Below are 22,594 nucleotides of genomic sequence, written 5' to 3'. Positions count from 1 at the left end.
AGTTGGGTAACCGATTATAAAGGAAACAATGGTGTGGACCTTTGTTCACGAAATGAGACAATGGCCTGCTTTTTGTTAACCAGCATTCTTGAAAATGAGCAACATAATGATTGTTGACTTAACACGGTTTGGAAATAATTTCTTCATATTTTTGGTGTTATCTGTCGTTTACATATCCTTCGTAAAACACAAAAGTGCGACCCTTTGTCAATCACCTACAGTACCCAATTTCGGCAAACTATATAAGAAACTCATCATGATGATTGCCAGAGAATAGTTTAAATGTAGCTTGTACCGTTTTTTTGTGGCATCCTTCAGAAGTGAGCGGTCCGATACCAATATTTTCGGTCAAATCTCCATTCAATTAACACGGGGAGTTGGCTAGCCATGATGCAGTCATGTCTACAGTAGAATTCAATTCGACCTTTGCAGGACTTAAACCCCATTAAAAGCTATTAAACCAAGATAACACTCATTGAAAACAGCTCAACTGATTAAATCATATCTTCTCTGGTTAAATACACACATCATATGTTTCTGCTTTTACACGTACAATGGAGCAATGCGCTGGGATTATCCTTTCAGTTGGGTGAACGATTATAAAGCGAGCGCTAGAGAACAATTGTGTGTGGTCTTTGTTTACGAAATGAGACAATACGTGCTTATTGTTAACCAGCGTTCTTGAAAATGAGAAACATGGTGGTTTGCAGACTTAACACGGTTTGGAAATAATTTCTTCATATTTTTTGGTGTTATCTGTCGTTTACATATCCTTCCTAAAACACCAAAGTGCGAATATTTCCAAACATCTAAATTAGCTAAAAATTTAGGACATGTTACAAAACTATATTGTCTAGAATTTTAGAAGAGTACTTTTAATATTTTTCACACAGCGACGATTAACTAGGCAATGTACTATTACCTATAACATTAACTAAAACACCAAAGTGCGAATATTTCCAAACATCTAAATTAGCTAAAAATTTAGGACATGTTGCAAAACTATATTTTCTAGAACTTTAGAAGAGTACTTTTAATATTGGCCGGTTATTTTTCACACAGCGACGTTAACTAGGCATACCCCCATACTTTTTACGTAGGCTATTTGTAGAGGTCACGCGTCAATGGGAAAGAGCACTGTGTATTATGTATAGGAAAACGGACAGTAACTGCAGTATGCTATGCCTTGCCCTCACTCATATTTTACAAAAGTGCGACTATTTCTGAACATCTAACCTAGCTGTAATTTTAGGTCATGTTAGAGAAATATATTTGCTAGAAGTTTGGAGAATAAGTTAAATATTGGCTGGTTATTTTTCACACAGTGATGTTAACTAGGCAAGTGCCCATTCTTCCAACATACATCATTTGTAGAGGTCACGCGTCAATGGTGAGAGCACTGTGTATTGTGTATAGGAAAACGGACAGTAACTGCAGTATGAGCTTAAACGTATCATATTTACAACTTCGGGGGGATTATGGATTAAGAAATAAACGGTGGTATGAGTAATACTGATACCACATAACTTTTCAGTATAGTTATACCTTGTTTAATGGTATAATTATCACTATTTTGCATAATACGCTGATGGGGGTAGGTTCGTCCTCCAGTTTGGGGTAAGTCCGCCCGGGGAAGATATACGGTGAACATGCCCCATCCTCAAAAGGGCGAACGTGCCTCTTGTGCACATTTTTGAATATAAAAAAAGGGTATGCAAATAACAAATCGAATAAGGAGTTTATAACTGCATTAAATCTTTAACAAATCCCATATATGTTCCAAATACAGATTTCCATTAAAACCATCTGTAGGCCTATTTATGTATTAATGATAATAGGCCTACAGCATTATTAAGGCAAGAAAAAATTACGTTTTGGTGTAATTTTTTTGTTTGGGCTGCAGTTCGATGAACACTACCCTATATATCGCGTAGCTAATATGAGAAGTTTATAATGACATATGTCACCTAATTTTGCCATCACCAAATTCCCCGATAGCCGTAGTGCTGAGAAACAAGGGGTGGGCGAACCTGCTCCATGGGCGAAAACTCCCCGCTCTCCCCTACTCTATCTAAAATACAGGTTTACATTTTACAATCTTTCATTATCTTGCTGTATTTCAGCTAGAGCGCCATCATGACGCGACCTCGATGGCTATCATTTCTATACACCATGTCCAGTGAAGTGAGAGAGAATTGAATAGATGCGTGTTCGTCACAACAGAAATTAACACAATAGAAATTAGCATTTCATGAATGCGCAACAAATCTTTAGAAATAAGAAAACACACATTTAGACAGAATTGGCTTGTATCTGGGTCTACAAAATGTGAAATGACCCGGGGAAATGACGCGGCCTTGGCGGGGATTTTAAACTGCATTCCATCACCGTGTTTTAAATGGACAAGAATAATGAATGTTTACAACACAATACAACATGATAACATCGACCCAATTGGGCAGTCACAACACACTAGTTTGGTGCAGAGGGGACTGGCCGAATGAATTCAGACCTGAGACGAACAGACCATCACTTGCTGACCTCGTTGGATTCGTCTATACCAACGACTCTAACACATCATGTGTAATAATTGTTCCCTATAATTATGAAGAGCTTGGTTTCAAAACCCCTTGTATCCACTCTCGGTCAAAATTAAATATCCATCTTCCAATTCAATTCAAACATTTTTACATTCTAAGGAAGAGTTGCATTAATTACACTACTTTAAACATGGACGTTTCAAAAGTATTTTTATAATCAGTTGCCCGGGATCAGTTTAAAGGGTTTTGAAACCAAGCTCTTCATAATCATATTAAATCCATGCACACCGGACTAAAACGCCCCCCACGTGATATGATATCATTGCCTGCCTAACAATACGCTGGCGAAGTTACGTAATTAATCGGATTAATTACCATAGCAATAGGTGAAAACAATATTGAACATATCGCGCTGCACTACAAGTAGCCTACACTCATCACCTGTGTATGTCTGCAAATCCAATCATAGATTGAATACAATACTGGTCTTTTCAAAGATACTAATCTTACAGGTGCAAGTAATCAGCATGATATGGTTCAATGAAGAGGTACCGCGTGAACGTATCAGTGCAGCGCGGTATATTCAAAAATAGTTTTCACCTATTGCTATGGTAGTTAATCCGATTATTACGTAACTTCGCCAGCGTATAGCCGGGGCGTATAGTAACCGCGAAATGGCAACCTGACCTTTTATTCCTTTTTATTTGAACCCAAACTTCTTGCACCTCATAAGGAGTACGATTTACACCTCACTCACTGCTATGAAAATGCTTTGCACTCCTAATCTTTCTTTGATTACTATGCTATATAATGTTACAGTCGTTTTAACAAGAATTTGTCTTTAAAAAAGACAAGTTCACGGATCAGGTGTATAGTCCATGTACTTTGAGCTACTTTGGTCTAACATTCAATATTCATATCTAACCTACTCTGCACTTATTCGACAATAAATAAGTGATATGAGGCTTAATAATGATACCTGCGTCTTGACTCTGGAAAACAATATTTTTAAAAATCTCATTTTGCATTTAGTTTTTAAGCCAACTCGGGAGCCACCTACAGGATCTCGTTTTGCATTTAGGTTTTTATTGCGTTGCAAAGTAGCAAAACTTTCTATATATGGCCAATTCGTGCCTGGAAAGGCTATCCCTCTTACAACCTATCGACAGGTCTGATTTCTATAATGAGGTGTCACCGGGTTTGCAAGAGATAATAATACCAAATCTAAACACCATGAAATTTACCACATCACGACCAAGCTCACATTGAAAAAAGGGAGAATGTTATCCCACCGGTTACATTTCAGCACATCACATCAAAGCTCCCATTGGGCGCCCATTCCTTTTTTAAAGGAATTTTTATTCAAAACAACACAAATGATACCAACAAGAGTTTTCAAAAAGACACAGTTCACGGATCAGGTGTATAGTAATTTGTTCTAACTTTCCATTTTCATATCTAACTTACTCTGCACTGATCTTACAATAAATTAGTGATTTGAGGCATAATGATACCTACATTCTGACTCTGGCTTATAACTCTCCATCCAGCAAGAAACTCATTGAAATACAAACTTTCAAATCAATAGGCCTAGGCTATCACTATCATGGAATTCATTTAATATACCATGCAGATAATAACCTTGGTCCAATCATTATTTAGGTTCCAATTAAGATAAGCAAATATTACTGGGTAGATAAACATCTGCCGCATGTAGAATTAACGCAGGAATTAACGTTTAGGTGTACACTTAAATTACAGGATTTAAAAATAAATCCTTATGGATTGTAGTTAGGGACCAATCAATTTTAGATTTAAAATCAATCTTATAGATTTAAATTTTAAATCTCAAAGATTTGATTTTAAATCGGTAAGATTTAATTTTAAATCTGACACTTAATTGGTCCCTAATCACAATCCCTTAGGATTTATTTTAAATCCTTGAAATTTAGAGCGTAGATAGCACAAACTATTCATTTTGAAATCCTTGTGGTCACACGCATGTGGAATATTTCAACACAACACAACACATCAAAGTTTACCCCTGTATGGCGTTTCGTGACCTGTAGGGCCTAGAGGTCAAATACAAAATAAACGTTGGACCTTGTGCTAGTCTCTCATCCGATGCCTGGCCCTCATGCATAAATTATGGTTTCCAGTCAGTCCGGTCCCGTAGTTAGCAGCTGCATCATTTGATGTATAAGTCTCACGAAAGCCAAGGAATCACACCAAAACTATAATGGTTTAAAATTATTACATCATAGAAATAATGTCATCCCTGGGCATCGTGATCCCGTCGGCAGTCTTTGGTGATGTTGCGGTCATGGTGCGATGCATGCTGCAAATTTAACAGAAATAATTATTTGAGAAATATGCGATTTCCGAACATAGCCTACGTAAGTATCATTATACGCCCGTAAAACTACTTAAATTACGCTAAGGATTTAATTTCGCTAATTTCGCTATAGGCCTACAGAAATTAAATTCCCGTGAAAATGGTGGTCATTGGGAATTGGCTAATTCCCAATGGAAGTAAAAGTACTAGCGAAATTAAATAGCTTTACAGTATTCAAAATCACTCTGATGTGATGGGATTTTGAATAGATGCACGGGTGGTTTTTAAAATATTTTCCATTAATGCACAAAGTGCCTTATGCTTTTGTTTTCATTATTTTTTTTCCAAATCACAAGAATCAATAAAAATCATACAAAGCAAAATCCCATGCACTAAGTAACACCAAAACAATAAAGTTACACCCTATCTAAAAGTCTACCTCACCATATAACATCAACACAGCCCACCGAGCCACACACTTAAAAGAGAGTTTACAGTCAAATCTCCACTTTTTAAAATGAGCGGAAAGTTTACTTTTTTTGGCTATGTAAATCCAGTTCCCCTATTATTTTCAATATAAACTTTACAACCAATCAATAGAGGTTATCCGTGTTCTATAAGCTGCATATCAACGACTGCTATAGGCCTACCTTGTTTAGGACTTTCAAAAGAAGTACATGCATGTGCAACCATGACTGTTTCAAAGTAGCCCGCCAAAGTCCTGCAGGTAACTCCGAGGTCGTGCATTGAATTGGTTTGAATGAGGAATACTACGGGAACCAGCGCCTTTTGTTAGAAGTCACGCATTGAGTAAAGTGGATAACCTCTATAAGGGCTTCTTATTTTGAAATTTACAAACATAAATAATATTAGTAAAAGTTATTCAAGGCAAACGTGACATTGATTTTTCAATGTCAAATTTTGAAACGGTATTGTGGTTTTAAAGACAATTTTCTCACATATTTATGCTTGTCTGTAAATCATTAATTATTTTTGTTCGCAAATTTCAAAATAATAGCAAATCGTCTCAGCTCATACATTGGTTGTTAAGTTTAATAAAATAACAGGGAAACTGAGTTTTACATTGCCAAAAACGAATGTGCCCCTTGTGCACATCTTTGTATTTTCTTCAGAGTAAATACAAATCGAATGCCGATTTTATAACTAACATAATTAGATTAACTTCATTAAATCTTTTGACAAATCCCATATGTTCCTAATACAGATTTCTATTAAAACCATATGTATTATGTATCGATGATAATAAAACATTATTAATGCAAGAAAAAAATTAAGTTTTGATTTTTTTTGTTTTTTGTTTTGGCTGCAATTCGATGTACACGTTCCTATATATATATATCGCGTAGCTAATATGAGAAGTTTATAATGACCTATGTCACCTAATTTGGCCATCACCACATTCCGCGATGGTCGTATAGTGCTGAGAATCGCACGGCGAGCGAACCTGCCCCTAGGGCGAACACTCCCCGCTCTCCCCTACGTTGATCGAAAGACCCTAGGAATCCCCGCACAAGTTATGACGGTGCATCTGGCTTTTAACTTGCACGATGCAAAAGAAGCCTGCATGTTTTATTGCTTATATTAACTGCACAACATGCATGTATAACGATTCGTGATACCATGATCATCAAAGAACATTAGGCCTATTTTAAGAATTATTTCAGTATCGAAATCAATAGGAACCGAAGGAGTATGGTGAATAGGCCTACTGTACACATTCCAGAAAAATGTTTAATTTGTTTGTTCTATATTTCCCTAAAATTATCCCATTTTGTCTCCAAAATCCTATGTAAATGATTGTCAACGCTAAACAGAAAAATCATAGAAATTTTACACAATTTGACATAACTTTAGAATATATTGGAATATCTTGATGATTTTTCGGCATTTTGAAGGGCAACAACAAGTATTAAGAAATCAAATATCGCGCCTTTACTTCCCTTGGCACAACAAGAGCTAACAAGGACACAACTCGCATGCAATCGAAGGTCGTAAAAGATAATCCGATGACAATAGTCGTCAATAAGTCGTTTCCAGTCCCTGGCCTAACCATGGATCACCTTTAGATGATCTATGGCCTAACTGTGGGGTTCAGCTAAAATAATTTAATCAATATCTAATGCTTGCAGATAGTGTAGATAGTACAGTTCGGTCAAGGGAACTTATTAGTGACGATTCAATGAAGACAAAGTTTATGTGATAGGATCATTCATTTCATTTAACTATTACCTCATACCTACTCGAGAACATGTAGGCCCTATGCAATGCATGATAAAGTTTATAATTATGTTCTATTCATCTCGCTCGGATGATATTCCGGGATGTTATACATTTGGAACATTTCACATGCATGCTATTTATCTCAATGCCTTCTCGGACTAGGCCTATATTATATTTATATTGGATGGTAATCGTGAAACCATAGAACGATTGATATTGAATAAAATTCAGTTCGATTCAAACATGGAAATAGTAGATTCAAATCTACACCCTTTTTTGAAATACTATATCTACCAGCGACTTAAAAGGGCATTTCCTGATCCACAGCCTCATTGATTTTCTCAAAAAAAGTTGAGATTTTTATACTACTGGAATACATCTGATAATGTTTATGTACCAAAATCTCTTGCAGATTAATTCGTTGCAAAAATATCGCCAAATTTGGATTTCGTTCCAAATCATCCATGAAAAAACGTGAAAAGTTTGAAAAAGCCTGAAAAATCGCGTGAAATAAAGCTAGTAAAAAGGCCAAAAACGGGCTGAAATTAAAAGAAAGTGCGGAAATTTGGACCACAAAAAAGCAGAAAATCCTGCAAAAGCAGGAAAATTCTCATCCCTGTATACCAGAACAAACAGTGGCCAGGCCTATGGAGCAGTGTAATATACATAATCATGCATAACTCGCAAACGCAAAATCGGAATCAACTGAAAGTTTTGGAAATAAGCTTTTTTCGTGGATATCTATACTGAAAAATGTCATAAAAAGAGGATCACGAAATCCTCCTTTAAAATATATGTACTTTAATTTGGCCGATATAGTTACATGAATCAATTTTGTTCTTAAAACAAACTCCTAAAATGATTTTTCTTGAGCATAATGATAGCTTTTTCACATTTATTTGGCCCTATTAATGTGAATGAAATAAAAAAAAAAAAAAAAATCCACAACAAATTTTGTAATTTTGTCAAATCAATAAGAACACCATTTATATTGGATGGTCCTTTTCTTTGGAAGGTTTTTGATAAGGTTTAGCCTACTGATAACGATTTTTGTTCAGGGATCGACGATCACAGATTTTATGAAGCAATACCCAAATGTTATACCCGGCATGGGAATGTATGGTTGGTGAAATCTGGCCCTTATTTATATACTATACGGACAAACGATTATTATCGATATTCATATAGCCCACTTCACTCTGGTATGTTTGTGTCAACTGACTACAAAAGTCAGGACAAAAGTGTTTGTTACCGGATTCGGACCCTCCACTTGTCTACATTCAACATGCTCAATTGATTTCAGTGCCTGATCTCTATAATTGCGTGTAAACTGTGAAATGTTCACGATTTCAGGGATTTACATTTCTTGAAAAATTTAAACAGAGTTTAAACAATCCCTCTAATACCAGAGAAGACGGGAATAGTCTATCTTTTTCTTCTCTGGTTATACAAGCCTCATTCAATTAGGCCCAGCACTGCGATCGAATCGGCTTTCAAATGATCATATTGTGCACGTGCACATATAGGCCCCTACCTTTCACGATAAAATAAATTTTCTTGCCTAAATGAAAAGCAATAATTTTATATATTTAAAAAATAAAATCCTGGTGTTAAACTTGAGGGCAAAATTGAGTCTTTCTAGTGTAAGATTTTCGATTTAAACAAGCTTCATGCATGGGGGGGGGCTCCCACTTTGGATGTGACACGTATAGGGCCTAATACCCTTTTTCAACGTCGCTGTCAGTGAAACCACGGTTATCGAATTTCTCGTCAGTCTAAATGGCTTCACATTATTTCTATGTTTTTCAAAATAATAAACAAGATCAGTGATAAATGAAAGTTGCTGTTCAAATTGAACTTGTAAGGGTCTTTGGGTGACAGATCAAACTTGAAAAACAGGGGTATTCGGGTGACAGAGCATGTGTTCGTAAAAAAATATGGGATTTTTGGGTGACAGGTTTCATTAGCGCTGTTTCGTCTCTCACTCAAAGGTTCCATTTAAAAAAAGGTCATGTTCTCACCCAATGACCCCGCTTTTTTACATTTTGCTCTCACCAAATGCCAAAAATCATGTTCTCACCCAATGACCCGATATTTTTTACATCTGCTCTCACCGAATGCTATACTGCGAAAGTGCCAGCCCTCACTATGTCCAACTTCATATTCGCCCGTGAACTTTTTTTAGGGGGGGGGGGGGTCGGAGGGTCAAATTTTGAGCTTTTCAAAGTAATATAATAGTTCGCTAATGAAAGATTTTCCCCAACTTTCTAAAGCACATCGCGGGCTATCATAGTTTTGTCCATTTTTCACTTCGGACTGCCAATTTTCAAAATCATCGTGTGAACATATCCATGGATGGATGATTCTGATCATTCTGCGTGTCACAATAGAAATGTCGATTATTTCTGCAGGTTCTATTGGAAAGTATTGAGTTGGACATTTTGGTAGTTGCAAGTGAAAAATGGTGAAATCAAAACTGAAATTCTGACAAAACTATACAATATAGTCCAACAAAAAAACCTTCTTAGCTCTTCTTTAGCATGTTTAGCGAACTATACGAGTATTAGTTTGAAACGCCACGGGTAACCATGGTAACTCTACAAAAATCTCATGGGCGAAGTACAAGTCTGTAAAAACCAAAAGGACACAATTTCATGCATAATTTTAACACATGGATTTTTTTAAGGTCTCCAAGAACTATGGTTTTACCTAACCAGAGAAGATGTAAGAAAGAGGAGGGTTAACAGAATCCTGTCGCATAGTCCTTTATAGTCTGAAGTAGTTATACATCCACTTGAAATATCCTATGATGTTATGTGTGTGTGCTGCCCACGGTTGACTGATTTGCACTCCAGAATTGGAAATATTTCCAATGTTTCTGTACAGAATTTGTTGAAAAAAGTATGAAACGCCTGTGTTAAGGACCTGCTGCTTAGATGGGATACCGCAAGTGGATAATACAAGAAAGAAATCGAGTGTTGTAAAATTTCCCTCAAAATCCGCCCTTTTTAGAAGAAATTTTTTAGGATTTTTTTTAGAGAGTGATGATTGTTGATCATTTTTTTAATGCACTTTCCTGTCATTTCCTGTAAACCTAATAAAGATATTCTGATATATAAATTGAAAATCTTCTCTGTCATAAAATTAATAATAGAGGCTGAAAGTGACAACAAGTGGCGAAAATTGTACTTTGCCTTGTAATGGAACTTCAGTCGTATTTTATCTGAAATCTGACTGGATGACAGGGCCGGGCCTGCATGTTTGGTATGCATGGCATAATTCAGCATCGAAGTGGTTACGTAATTCTCTTGGTTACCGGATCACGCTACTTTGGTATGCCTTCGAGTGCCATATACTTTATGTGGTGATCATTTCGATCGTGGTTCATTACTCTAGCGCGTGATCCCGTTGACATAGTAACATTACGTAACTTCGATACTGAATGAAATGCAAGCACTGACCTATCCCTGAAAGTAGTTATCTGTAAGTTGTGTATCACACACGTCAAGGGTTCAAACCCCATTGTGGTATTCTATTGTTAAGCGGCTAAATAGGGTGATTCACTATTTACTTTGAATGGGCGGTCTCACACATATTTTATTGAGGATAGCTGGATCAACCTCCTCTTTCTCACATCTTCTCTGCTGATACAAATGTGAAATAGGCCCTATACTGATAAATATATCTTCTCTGATTATGCAATTCAATGATCGAATAATGAAATGTGACTTCGATTTTTAAGACGAATTTAAACTCTCCTATTTACGGATATGAGTGATATAAGTGCGAAATACTCTTTTTTACCAACTTCAAACTAATTGCAACATAATTTGTTTCAATACAAAACATTTATATGAGGTCCCAGATCATATAGGCCTATATACTAAAGGCTGGTTCAAAGTGAATATTCGAAGGCGAATATTCGGCTTCGAATACGTTTTGGGCGTCAAAATATATGCGGCTTCGAATATAAAACTATGAACCGGAGAAAGATATATTTCTACAATTCACAGCGTTGCCCGACTGTTAACAAGTATTGCCCGTTGACCAAGGTAAGCAAAATTTAGAGAATTTCTTTAACTAAGTTAATAAAATCATAATAGGTAAACTCCATTTAACTATTGTCATGATTTAATGTCTGTATAAATGGGTCTAAATAGGAGCAGTGGCGTAACCAGTGGGGGCCGGGGGTGCAAGCTGCCCAGGACACAAAAAAACTGGAAGAAGAGTCAAAAATTGGGAAGGGGGAAAGGGGGAAAGAGAGAAAAAGAGGGAAGAAAAAAGAGGGAAGAGAAAGGGGGAAAGAAGAGAAAAAAGGGAAGGAGAAGAGAAAAAGGAAAGAAAGAGGGAAGAGAAAGGGAAAGAAGAAAAGAAAAAGAGGGAAGAAACGGGGAAGGGAGAAGAGAAAAGGGAAGGGGCTCAAGGGAGAAGAGAAAAGGTAAAGAAAGAGAGAAGAAGATCTATAGGCCTACTACTTTCATTGTGAAATTTGTACTCTGAAACACTGATATTTTCTAATATGCCAAAACCAGGGGCTTCATGGCGCTCAGCCCCCTTGACCCCACCTGGGCTTTGCCCCTGGACCCCACCGACTCCACCCGTTTAACGCTTCGCGGCAAGCGAGCTTTCTCTCGAACATAAATACTAAAACTTTTGATCAGAAATTGGGAAATTTTTCAATCTTTCCCCCCCCCCCCCGGAAGGTCAGGTCTGGTTATGCCCCTGAGAGTCAAAAAGATTTGCTTTTCGGGGCATTAACGACCTGCCTGTAACCGGCGCGGAGGTTGACACATACCTTCTTGTAGGTTTCAACTGCAAAGCAAATCAAGAAATGAATGAGGCAATAGATAAATAAATAAATAAAAAATAAATAAATAAGTCAATAAATAAGTCAATAAATACATAAATAATTAAATATAGTATTGTCCAAAAGGCAGATTTGTAATTTACATTCTAGCTACTGACAGTTTAATTAATTAAATAAATAAATAAATAAATAAATAAATAAATAAATAAATAAATAAATAAATAAATAAATAAATAAATAAATAAATAAATAAATAAATAAATAAATAAATAAATAAATAAATAAATAAATAAATAAATAAATATCATAAGATATGATTGAAGCGACGACAAATATGACAGCCCTCACAAGTGTTATATATGAGACTACTAACGGTGACCCACCAAATATATATCTGTCGAGTTCAACAAAATTCAACTCCCACAAATATATTTCCGGTAAATACTTTTTTCATTGGCTGATATCCACTTGAGATCGGTATCATCAAAGTAGTATTGCTCTCATTTCATGATTCATTGAGCAATCAATTTTGGCATTCGACCGAAATACGCGTCAAAAGATAAAAAGTCTCGTTCCGAACTTGTGTAGGCCTACATTGCTAGGGCCTAAGTGTGTTTTAATGCCTGATTCACAAATTATAGAAATAAACAAGAATTTTTTTAAAAAGAACACGCAATGATAGGGTACCAACGCTCGTGGTTTTGGTTGTTCTGCATAGTTTATGAAGATATTCATTGCAAAGCGCTATATATCCATTCCTACATTCCTACTTATTTTGCCCTCTTAATTATTAATTATATTTATGAATTTGACTGAACGCATTACATCTTTATTCCGCCCAAAATAACATCGTTTATAGGTGCCCAAAAACGTCAAGAATTCCGCCAGTGCGGAAAAGATGACAAAAATGGGTGAACCTCCGTGGCAAACGCATTTTATATCAATAACCAATGATTTACCACCCCCAGACCCTCACACATCCTCTGCCAGGGGCAGATGCATATGGGGACCTAGAACTGGGGCCAAACATTATTTATGTAAAACCGGGGTCAGAGGATGATTTAAGGAAGCCCCATCATGCACTGCAAACGTGTTATCACTAGAGTTTCAACTGCCACTTTACTTTTCAAATCCCATTGAATTCTGTGCAAAGATGTTGTTTAACATGTTTAAGAATATTGTGCGTGTGTCATTATTACTTGGTCGATTTCAGAACAAAAGTGATGTATGCATAAAGGATAATTCACACCTTCTGTAGGTAACATAAAATGTGAAATCGGCTAGCATTTTGAATGCGTTTTTATTGTAAATATATCAGTCCAAATTCAAATTTAACCATGCCCGTCAATGCAATGTGCGAGCAGTGGTGTCATGTTCACTCACACACCTGTGCTAACCGCAAGTCAACACAGTGGCGTGGTGGGAAGTGCTTAAATCATCCTCTGAACCGGGGTGGAGGCATAAATCTGAATTTGGAGTTAGACTTTTTTCCTGCATCAGTCGATTTAAATAGAGCTACGTTAATATGGAAACATTCACTTGTACATTTAGGTTATGTTTGTAAGCCTAAATATCATAATTTTGCATAAAACATTACTTTATACCATCACTACAGCATTGGAATGCTATTGCCTGCCGGGCATTTTCCTTTTCCTGGACGTCTTAAGGGAAGGGGTATGAACGTTTGGACAGTATTTATTGTGGGGCATTAGAGCACATCAGACATATCGAATTGCATTCTGATTACGAAGAATGTCCTTCTGATATCAAATAATTTTGATTTTTTGAAATTCGCAATGTAATACACATTTTATGGCAAATCATTAGAAATTGATATTTTTGATATTTAACAGTACTCAAAGTAAACTTTATAAATGTGATGATTTATACTTAAAGTATATGTAGGTGGGATGAAAAGCCGACGATCAATTGAAAATTTTGACCTTTCGTATTGAAGATATGGATTTTTTTTCCCAAAACACCAAAAAAATTAGGTCTTTTGGGGAAAAAATCCATATCTTCAATATGAAAGGTCAAAATTTTCAACTGATCGTCGGCTTTTCCTCCCAGCTACCTACACTTTAAGAATATATCCTTAGATTTATAAAATTTACTTCAAGGACTGTTATATATCAAAAATTTGAAAAATATTAAATTTTTATAATTTGTCATAAAATTTGTATTATATCGTGATTTTCAAAAATTAAAATTATTTGATATCAGAAAGACATGCTTCGTATTCAGAATGCAATTCGATACGTATGAGGTGCTCTCATGTCCCATAAAAAATACTGTCGAAACGCCATAAATGCTCATTCCAGATCCCTTAATAGTCCCTTACTTTCATATCATATAAAAATGGGTACGCTTGTACCGCACTAATAAGGGGGCACACCACTAAATCAATGCGCCATTTGTGTAACCCTAATTTTGGTATTTTGGGCTGGTCTTTAGACTTATTAATCAGAAAGAGTGGCGAATTATAGCTTAAATAAAAGTGGAAAGCCTATACATAAATTCGTCGCATTTTTACAAAAAAAGTCGCATTTTTATAATTATTGAGAAAATAGGTCCGCGAATTAAAAAATGGCAGATTCGGGTTTGCAGTCTTGAGAGCATGTCAAAATCATTAGGGATTTTTGAAATCATCGTTCGTCGAACGATATTCAGGTGACCTAAAGCCTTTCATATAAATCAATAGTATCTCGCTATCAGTTGAGCGATATTTAATCCGATCCAACTCATATTTTATTCGTTGCCGTATATATTTTGACGTCACAAAAAGTATTCGAAGCCGAATATGCGCCTTCGAATATGCACTATGAACCGACCCTAAAAACACTAAATATCCCTATAGTCATGGTAGTGAAAGGGGTCTAATTCACATAAAACCAAAATAGCCGATTATTATACAGGGTTCAAATTAAGTTAGTCTGGTTAAAAACCATATCAAATAGTATTCCTCGCATTATAAGGATTCATAAAAAGTATAGTGTGACCTATATCTTCAATGACGAGTTCTCGCGTTAAAAAGGTCTGATGTTATATTTTGGATATTGAAAAAATGCTCCGATTTTAACAATTTATGATCTCAAATTGTTCCTTTGGCAAAAATAAATCAAAATAAGAATAGTTTTAGTTTGCATTGTTTTGGATGTTTTGTTACAATAGCGGGATTATGTAGGCCTACATTTGATATCACAGTGGTATGATATGATGACATATGAATTAATGAGTAATGTTAAATCAAGTGAAACATGATATTATGTAATAATAATGATTATGATAATGATATAAAAAGAGATAATAACAAAGAAATAAAGGCAATTTGGCTCACCTCTTTGAGGTTAAAGAAAAAAAAATAAATAGCGAGATTATAATTTATATGATATTTGACATTATTATTATTATTGTCTTGCCTGCTGATACCCTCAACAACAGTAACACCTGGGATATGGCAGACTATTCTTTGTTTAAAATGTTATTAATTTAGCAAAGGGGAACAATTTTCAATTTTTGAACCCCGTGAAACTCAAAATTTAACGTGACCTTTTGCCAAAAATTGTCAATAGGGCAAAGATTTTTGGCAGGCCAAAAGGGGGGGGGGTGGGAGCATTTTTAGCAGGTCGAAAGGGGGTCAAGTGATTTTTGGCAGGTCAAAAGTGGGGGAGCAAGCGATTTTTGGCACATATATCTTAGGCACCGTTTCTATATTACGCCGTAAAAGGTTTAGGAAAACATTAGGAACACGTTCAAATATGCAAAATTTTATAATCGCTGCGCTCGCATTTTATGATAAGACAATAAAGGTTTTATATTCGGGTTCCCCAAAATCTTAGTGTGGAAAGGGGGGGGGACAGAGATTGTTTGCCACGTCAAAAAAAAAAGGGGGGGGGGATTGGCGCGTGAAAGGGGGGGGGCGAAGGGTTTTTGGCACGGCCACAGGGGGGTGGGGGGGGGCAAGCGATTTTTGGCAGGCCACGTTGAGAATTCACCACCCCGGGGTACACATAGGCCCTAATTATTGCACAGCCCCTAATAAGGCTCTGAGGGAAGTAGGTATAGATCAAATTATACTTTTTCTGAATCTTACATGTAGGCCTATAATGCGTAGGCCTACATTGAAATGATTTTTAACCAGATTTAACAAACTTTTGACCCCCCCGCATAATCAGCCATTTTGGTTGTACGCAAATTAAGGTCCCTTTCCCAACGGGGATTTTATAGGACTTTCAGTATGGTGTTCTGGTGACCTCACAGGTGTTACATGGGGCTGCCCCCCCCCTTGGTTTGGACCTCTCCTACTAGTCCTGACATGATCGTGTTCTGCTCTCTTATACGTCATGCCGTTCACTTTGCAACAACCATTACCATGCCCTTTGAATTGCCCTCGGGAATGATAGCGAGCGACGAGAAAATGCATAGGCCCATATGAAGCCAAACCCAAGCACATAATCTTAATACGTATTTTGCAACTGATCACTATGACTTACATTGCAAAGGAGTCCGACGAACTCAGTTGATGATGTAAATACACTGCTGAACTCGGTCCTCAAATAATTAGTCAGCCATTTATTGTGGTTGTGTACCGACTTGGAAACATGGCCCCATCTATCTTCGACATCTATCATGTCTATTTGTATTCACTGGACGGCATAACTTAATGATAATTACATGCATGTCAGTTTTATTTTCATGACCTTTTCGCAGTAACAGTTGATACATTTATAATACATTTGAATTCATTAGCTATAAATCCCCACGCCTTAGTTGTTTTGTTTACTTCACCGTGTTTGCATCCGATACAGAGATGATGCGGCTCAATGGGCTGTATAGTATTCAATAGGTTATTGCATAAATACTGCAATCAGAATAACCTTTGTTTGCAAAGTCCTAAATTTTATCCAATGAGATCGATTGTACTTTCATGCCAATAAAGTAACATTCAGGCTCATTGGTATTTGTTTATCGCTCGTCTCTAGCTACTGGAGTATATATTAACAATATAATGGGAGTGAAGTGGGCGTGACCAATCAGAATCCAGAAGACATTGTTCCGCATTTGATTTGGGGGTAAAAAATAGACAACTAGACGTGCGCCCTCTGTCGTCAAACTCGTTTGACATGAATAGAGGGCCAAAACAATTTTCATCGACGGTATCGCATTTTTAGAGGAGGTAGGGTGAATTTTGGCCGTAAAATGCACTTTTTCGTGTTGACACCATGGATTATATTTTCACAATTTTTGCACCATTTATAAGCAAGTTGTGAATGTTTCTGAAATTGTGATTGAAGTTAAGCCTTTACCCATCTGATGGGTAGAGGACGCCTGGTTTGGGGTTCCAGGAAGTAAAACGTCCCCCATTTATCACAAATCATAGTGATTTGTGATGTTTTTAGTTTTGCTTTCAAAGCATTTTTGTAGGGGGCGCTAATTAATGCTTAAAACGTTGTCTCACTAGTCTCCTCCACAGCCGCAGCCGAGTTGATTCCACTCACAAACCGGCGGCGGAGGAGACTACGCCTACGGTACAGTGTTTAAAAAAAAAAAAAAAAAAAAAAAAGGGGGGGGGCTACGCAATACGTAAATGGCCGGCCTATAGGCCTACGCCTACTGCTGATTCAGTCCTAAACCGCCCGGGATGGGAATCGAGACTACTGGTGATGGCGTGACAAGCTGCATAGGGCCCGGGAAATATAGGCTTACTAATTGTAATTAGTTTTGTGCGGGGATATATCTCGCACTCCAGTGCCGGATCCAGTGCCACAAAAAACCCCGAAATTTTTCCCCGAACCATAACTGGAGCAGTCTAAAAGAAACCACCATTCAAGCCTACAACAAGTATTCAAGCCTACAAGCAGCCTACACGTATTTCAAGTCTCAACTTGTCAACTACAACAACAAAGCAGCACAAGCTTGGCTTCTGTACTCTTTCGAGTCCAGCCAATATATGAATTGATGTGTTTATGTCTCCCGCCGGCGGCTTTGTTTTGGTTACGGGCTGTGCGTAAGTTGATTGCGGGCTGTGTAAAATTAGAAAAATTTGATTTGCTACACATGCAGTAGAAAAACGGGGTAGAAAATGCTTGCGAAACTCAGGATTTCGAAAATAAAACTGAAAATTCCTACCTAATTCGCTGGAACCGACCAATGTATATCGTGGTGAGTTTTAGGATAATGTCGATACAATTCAACAATACATGCTAAACATGTAAGCAAAACTAAAATGGCAAAAATGTTTAACATTGTTTAAGCTTACCTATTTAGGCTATTGATCGAGAAATCTATCTACTATCCATGACAACACGATAGTTACTGTGTAGATAGCACGTTCAGTCATCATAGCGTCGTCAATTTTAAAACGCATTGAAACAATTTTTTAGATTGTCCAATTTGGCTACAATTTACTATTTAGCTTGGCTAAATAGAGGGGGAGATGGCCGAGCGGTTAAAGCGTTGCGCTGTCGGCCGGGAGATACAATTGGCGAGGATTCGAGCATTGGGCTTGCCTTAGTTGAAAATTCTCTTCCCTCCCAAAAAGTTCCTATATGGTCGGGAATCCTTCAATTCAGTTCAGAAATTTAATTTCAGAATTTAATTGAAGAATTTCTTCTCGCCCCCATACACTGCTTATCACGTGCAGATATAGGTAGTGTATGTGCTTCGTCCGTGATTCGGAAGTCACGTAAAGCCATGGTTCCTGTGTACAGGAAGAGTCAAACCCTTGTGCACGTTAAGTGTCAGAGCTATTCGAAAAAGAGAAGGGGGACCACCCCCGGTTCTGATATCTGCAATCAATCCTAGGTTCCAGGATCGTGCATAGGTAAACTGTGCACGTAAAGCCTGTGCGTTGATACTCAACCATTTGAGGTAAGCACATATATGGAAGGAAGAAGGAAGAATCCTTCAATTAAGTCCAGTTTCATCACAGAATTTAATTGTATAATTTCTTCTCGCCCCGTTAGACCGGCCACATCCACATAGGCCTACTTGTGCATAATACGGGAGGTCGATTTGTGCCCATAAATGTTTAGGCCTATGTCAAACTGTATTTTATACAAATTGTACAGCTATCGTTTCTACCCTATGACCAATTGCCTGCAAAAAACTGGTCATCGCTGGTATTTTTCATGAAGAAACAGGACACTTTTCACGCCGAACATGTCCAAAACACGTCCAGCCGACGTACAAGCCTCCCCACGCATGTACATAAACAAGCTGTGTTCATTGTTTAATTGTAACCTGCAGCTGTTCGCTAGAAAAGTTTCTGCATAATCCCGCTATTGACCTTGACCTTTCTGTACTTTTTACATAGTAAATTCTAGTGAGTTCATTTTCTTGCAATATTTACCATCCAATTTATATCCTCAGAGTATAGTCTCCCAAGCAGTTGTAATTACTACAAATCACAAATGTTTGAGCCTTTGTGAACTCGGGCCTGATTTACCATTGGGCCAGATGGGCCCTGGCTCAGGGCTCCAAAAATTACCTTGTGCAACTTCCCTTTTAACCTGAAAAATATCCATTATCTTGGGCTAAAATAAAGTAAAATTGCACAATTGTGCACACTTCGCTTTCAAATAGCAAAAGTAGCCTTCATTTTGGACAAAAGTAAAATAATCTTTTTTTGTGTGTGCATCCTGTTAACATCGCGGAAATATATACTTGTCCCCCTCTTTTGTGTTAATGTATCTACCAAAACTTGACGGGGCCCGGGGACTGCTCTATAATCCGAAGGTTCTAAAATCCGAAGGTTCTTTAGTCCGAAGGTTCGCTAGTCCGAACATGTGTTCATAGCATTCGTTAGTCCGAATTTTAAAAGAGGTTCTCTAGTCCGAAAAAAAAATTGAAAAGAGGTTCTTTATTCCGACGGTTCTTTATTTCAAGGTTCTATAGTCCGAATTTTAAAAAGCGGTTCTCTAGTCCGAATATGAAAATAGTCTCTATAGTCCGAATTTAAAAAAGGGTTCTATAGTCCGAATATGAAAATAGTCTCTATAGTCCGAATTTTTAAAAGGGTTCTATAGTCAGAATATAGAAATAGGCTCTATAATCCGAATTCAAAAAAGGGTTCTCTAGTCCGAAATTGTAAAACGGTTCTATAGTCCGAAACGGATACCGTGTTCTTTAGTCCGAATCAGTAAAAAGGTTCTATAGTCCGAATTTTTAAAACATTAACATATACTGCGCCCTCTAGCTAGATAATACTATTAAAGCAGAGTCTATGGCAAACGGGATATGACGCTAGTCACGCTACTGCTATTAAAAGGGCGCACACCACCAAATCACGATGTAATGACGATGTAATGTAGATGGATTCGGTAAAAACAAAAATATTTTTAGAGATATTTTGGCCTTTCTGTGGAAAAAAAGAGAGGCATGTTATAGCTTAAATAAATATTTGAGACCTACACATGAACTTGGATCGCCCAACAAGTTGCATAACACAATTTTTTAATAAAGTAGGCCGTCGGATTGAAAAATGGCCAGAAACGGGTTTTCAGGGTCTACCCTGAACGGGTCGAAAATGAAAAACGGATACAAATGAAGAAAATATCACCAGAATAAAGGTGAACGTTAATGTATGCTACGAAAAATATCCAGAGAAACCAACCATGTTGAACTTCAGCGGATTTGTATTTAACAAGTGATGATTTGACACTGAAACAAATGATAAAAATAAAATTCGGACTATAGAACCCGTAACCAATTCGGACTAAAGAACACGGTATCCGTTTCGGACTATAGAACCGTTTTGCAATTTCGGACTATAGAACCTTTTTTCAAATTCGGACTATAGAGCCTATTTCCATATTCGGACTATAGAACCCTTTTTAAAATTCGGACTATAGAACCCTTTTTAAAATTCGGACTATAGAGCCTATTTTCATATTCGGACTAGAGAACCGCTTTTAAAATTCGGATTAAAGAACCTCTTTTAATATTCGGATTAGGGAACCTTTTTTGAAATTCGGACTATAGAACCTTCGAAATAAAGAACCGTCGGAATAAAGAACCTTCGTAATAAAGAACCGTCGGATTAAAGAACCTTCGGACTAAAGAACCGTCGGACTAAAGAACCTTCGGACTATAGAGCTTCCACCAACTTGACCACTTTTGTGCACCTTCCTCACGGTCAGTAACGTCAGTTTGGGGCCTCCAAATTTTGGTCTGGCCCAGGGCCTCAAAAAGGTATATGACAATGACAATTTTTTAATAAAGTAGGCCGTCGGATTGAAAAATGGCCAGAAACGGGTTTTCAGGGTCTACCCTGAACGGGTCGAAAATGAAAAACGGATACAAATGAAGAAAATATCACCAGAATAAAGGTGAACGTTAATGTATGCTACTTAAAAATATCCAGAGAAACCAACCATGTTGAACTTCAGCGGATTTGTATTTAACAAGTGATGATTTGACACTGAAACAAATGATAAAAATAAAATTCGGACTATAGAACCCGTTTACCAATTCGGACTAAAGAACACGGTATCCGTTTGGACTATAGAACCGTTTTGCAATTTCGGACTATAGAACCTTTTTTCAAATTCGGACTATAGAGCCTATTTCTATATTCGACTATAGAACCCTTTTAAAATTCGGACTATAGAGCCTATTTTCATATTCGGACTAGAGAACCGCTTTTAAAATTCGGATTAAAGAACCTCTTTTAATATTCGGATTAGGGAACCTTTTTGAAATTCGACTATAGAACCTTGAAATAAAGAACCGTCGGAATAAAGAACCTTCGTAATAAAGAACCGTCGGATTAAAGAACCTTCGGACTAAAGAACCGTCGGACTAAAGAACCTTCGGACTATAGAGCTTCCACCAACTTGACCACTTTTGTGCACCTTCCTCACGGTCAGTAACGTCAGTTTGGGGCCTCCAAATTTTGGTCTGGCCCAGGGCCTCAAAAAAGGTATATCCGGCCCTGTCGAGGATTGTAGCCCGGCACCGAATTTCATTTGGAAGTGCCTCCCGAGTAGCCTCAGCCTGTATATATATATCTGGTCGCATGTCATAAGTTTCCATTACATGGTCAAAAATTTATTTTTTGATATGTTGTATATTGACAACCTCTAATAGATAACACCATTTTTAACCTTAACACATGCTTAATTTATGAGATAATGCTTAATTATTAATTAATTAATACACAGGTGTCTATGTATATCTCAATTTTCAAATGGGTTTTTCTCAAATCAGACCTCAATTACAAAAATGACTCTAAAATTTTTATTTTATGCAAGAATGTCATCAGATTTAGAGGATATGTTCTCAATACATCAATGCTTCAAATGAACTATTTGAAATAATTGTACGTATGTTAATTACATTGTGAAGGTCAATGACATTTTTACGAGTAATTAGCGAGACGGTTATTCTATTATTGAGGAAATGAATATCAAGAAGAGAAATGTACATTAGCATGTTGCTAAAAATACTGAAATTCAACTAGGATTACATTAAAAAAAAAAAAAAAAAAAATGGAACATAATACCCTTTAAGGTGGTACTACACCCCTTGATAAATTTGTGACTATTTTTGCATTTTTCTCGAAAAATAATAACACACTTGTAACAAACAAAAGTTATGTACATTATAGGGGCAAGGAATCCAGTTACTACACTGGAATTTCAGTGACTCAAGACAAACGGTACATTATTT

The 22,594-nt window shown here is 36.9% G+C and overlaps 1 protein-coding gene across 1 annotated transcript in view; it reads left to right on the top strand.

Moving 5' to 3' along the window:
- Window positions 1-17,940: 17,940 nt before the first annotated feature.
- The window catches only part of LOC140159463 (focadhesin-like), a 54,460-nt gene continuing 49,806 nt past the window's right edge, over window positions 17,941-22,594 (top strand). Inside the window, exon 1 of the mRNA XM_072182947.1 lies at window positions 17,941-18,085. The gene's annotated coding sequence lies outside the window, so the exon portion shown is untranslated. The remainder of the gene's footprint in view (window positions 18,086-22,594) is intronic.

The sequence above is a fragment of the Amphiura filiformis genome, chromosome 8, assembly GCF_039555335.1.
Source record: "Amphiura filiformis chromosome 8, Afil_fr2py, whole genome shotgun sequence".
NCBI classification, from domain to species: domain Eukaryota; kingdom Metazoa; phylum Echinodermata; class Ophiuroidea; order Amphilepidida; family Amphiuridae; genus Amphiura; species Amphiura filiformis.
This window is presented reverse-complemented; position numbering and strand designations above follow the sequence as displayed.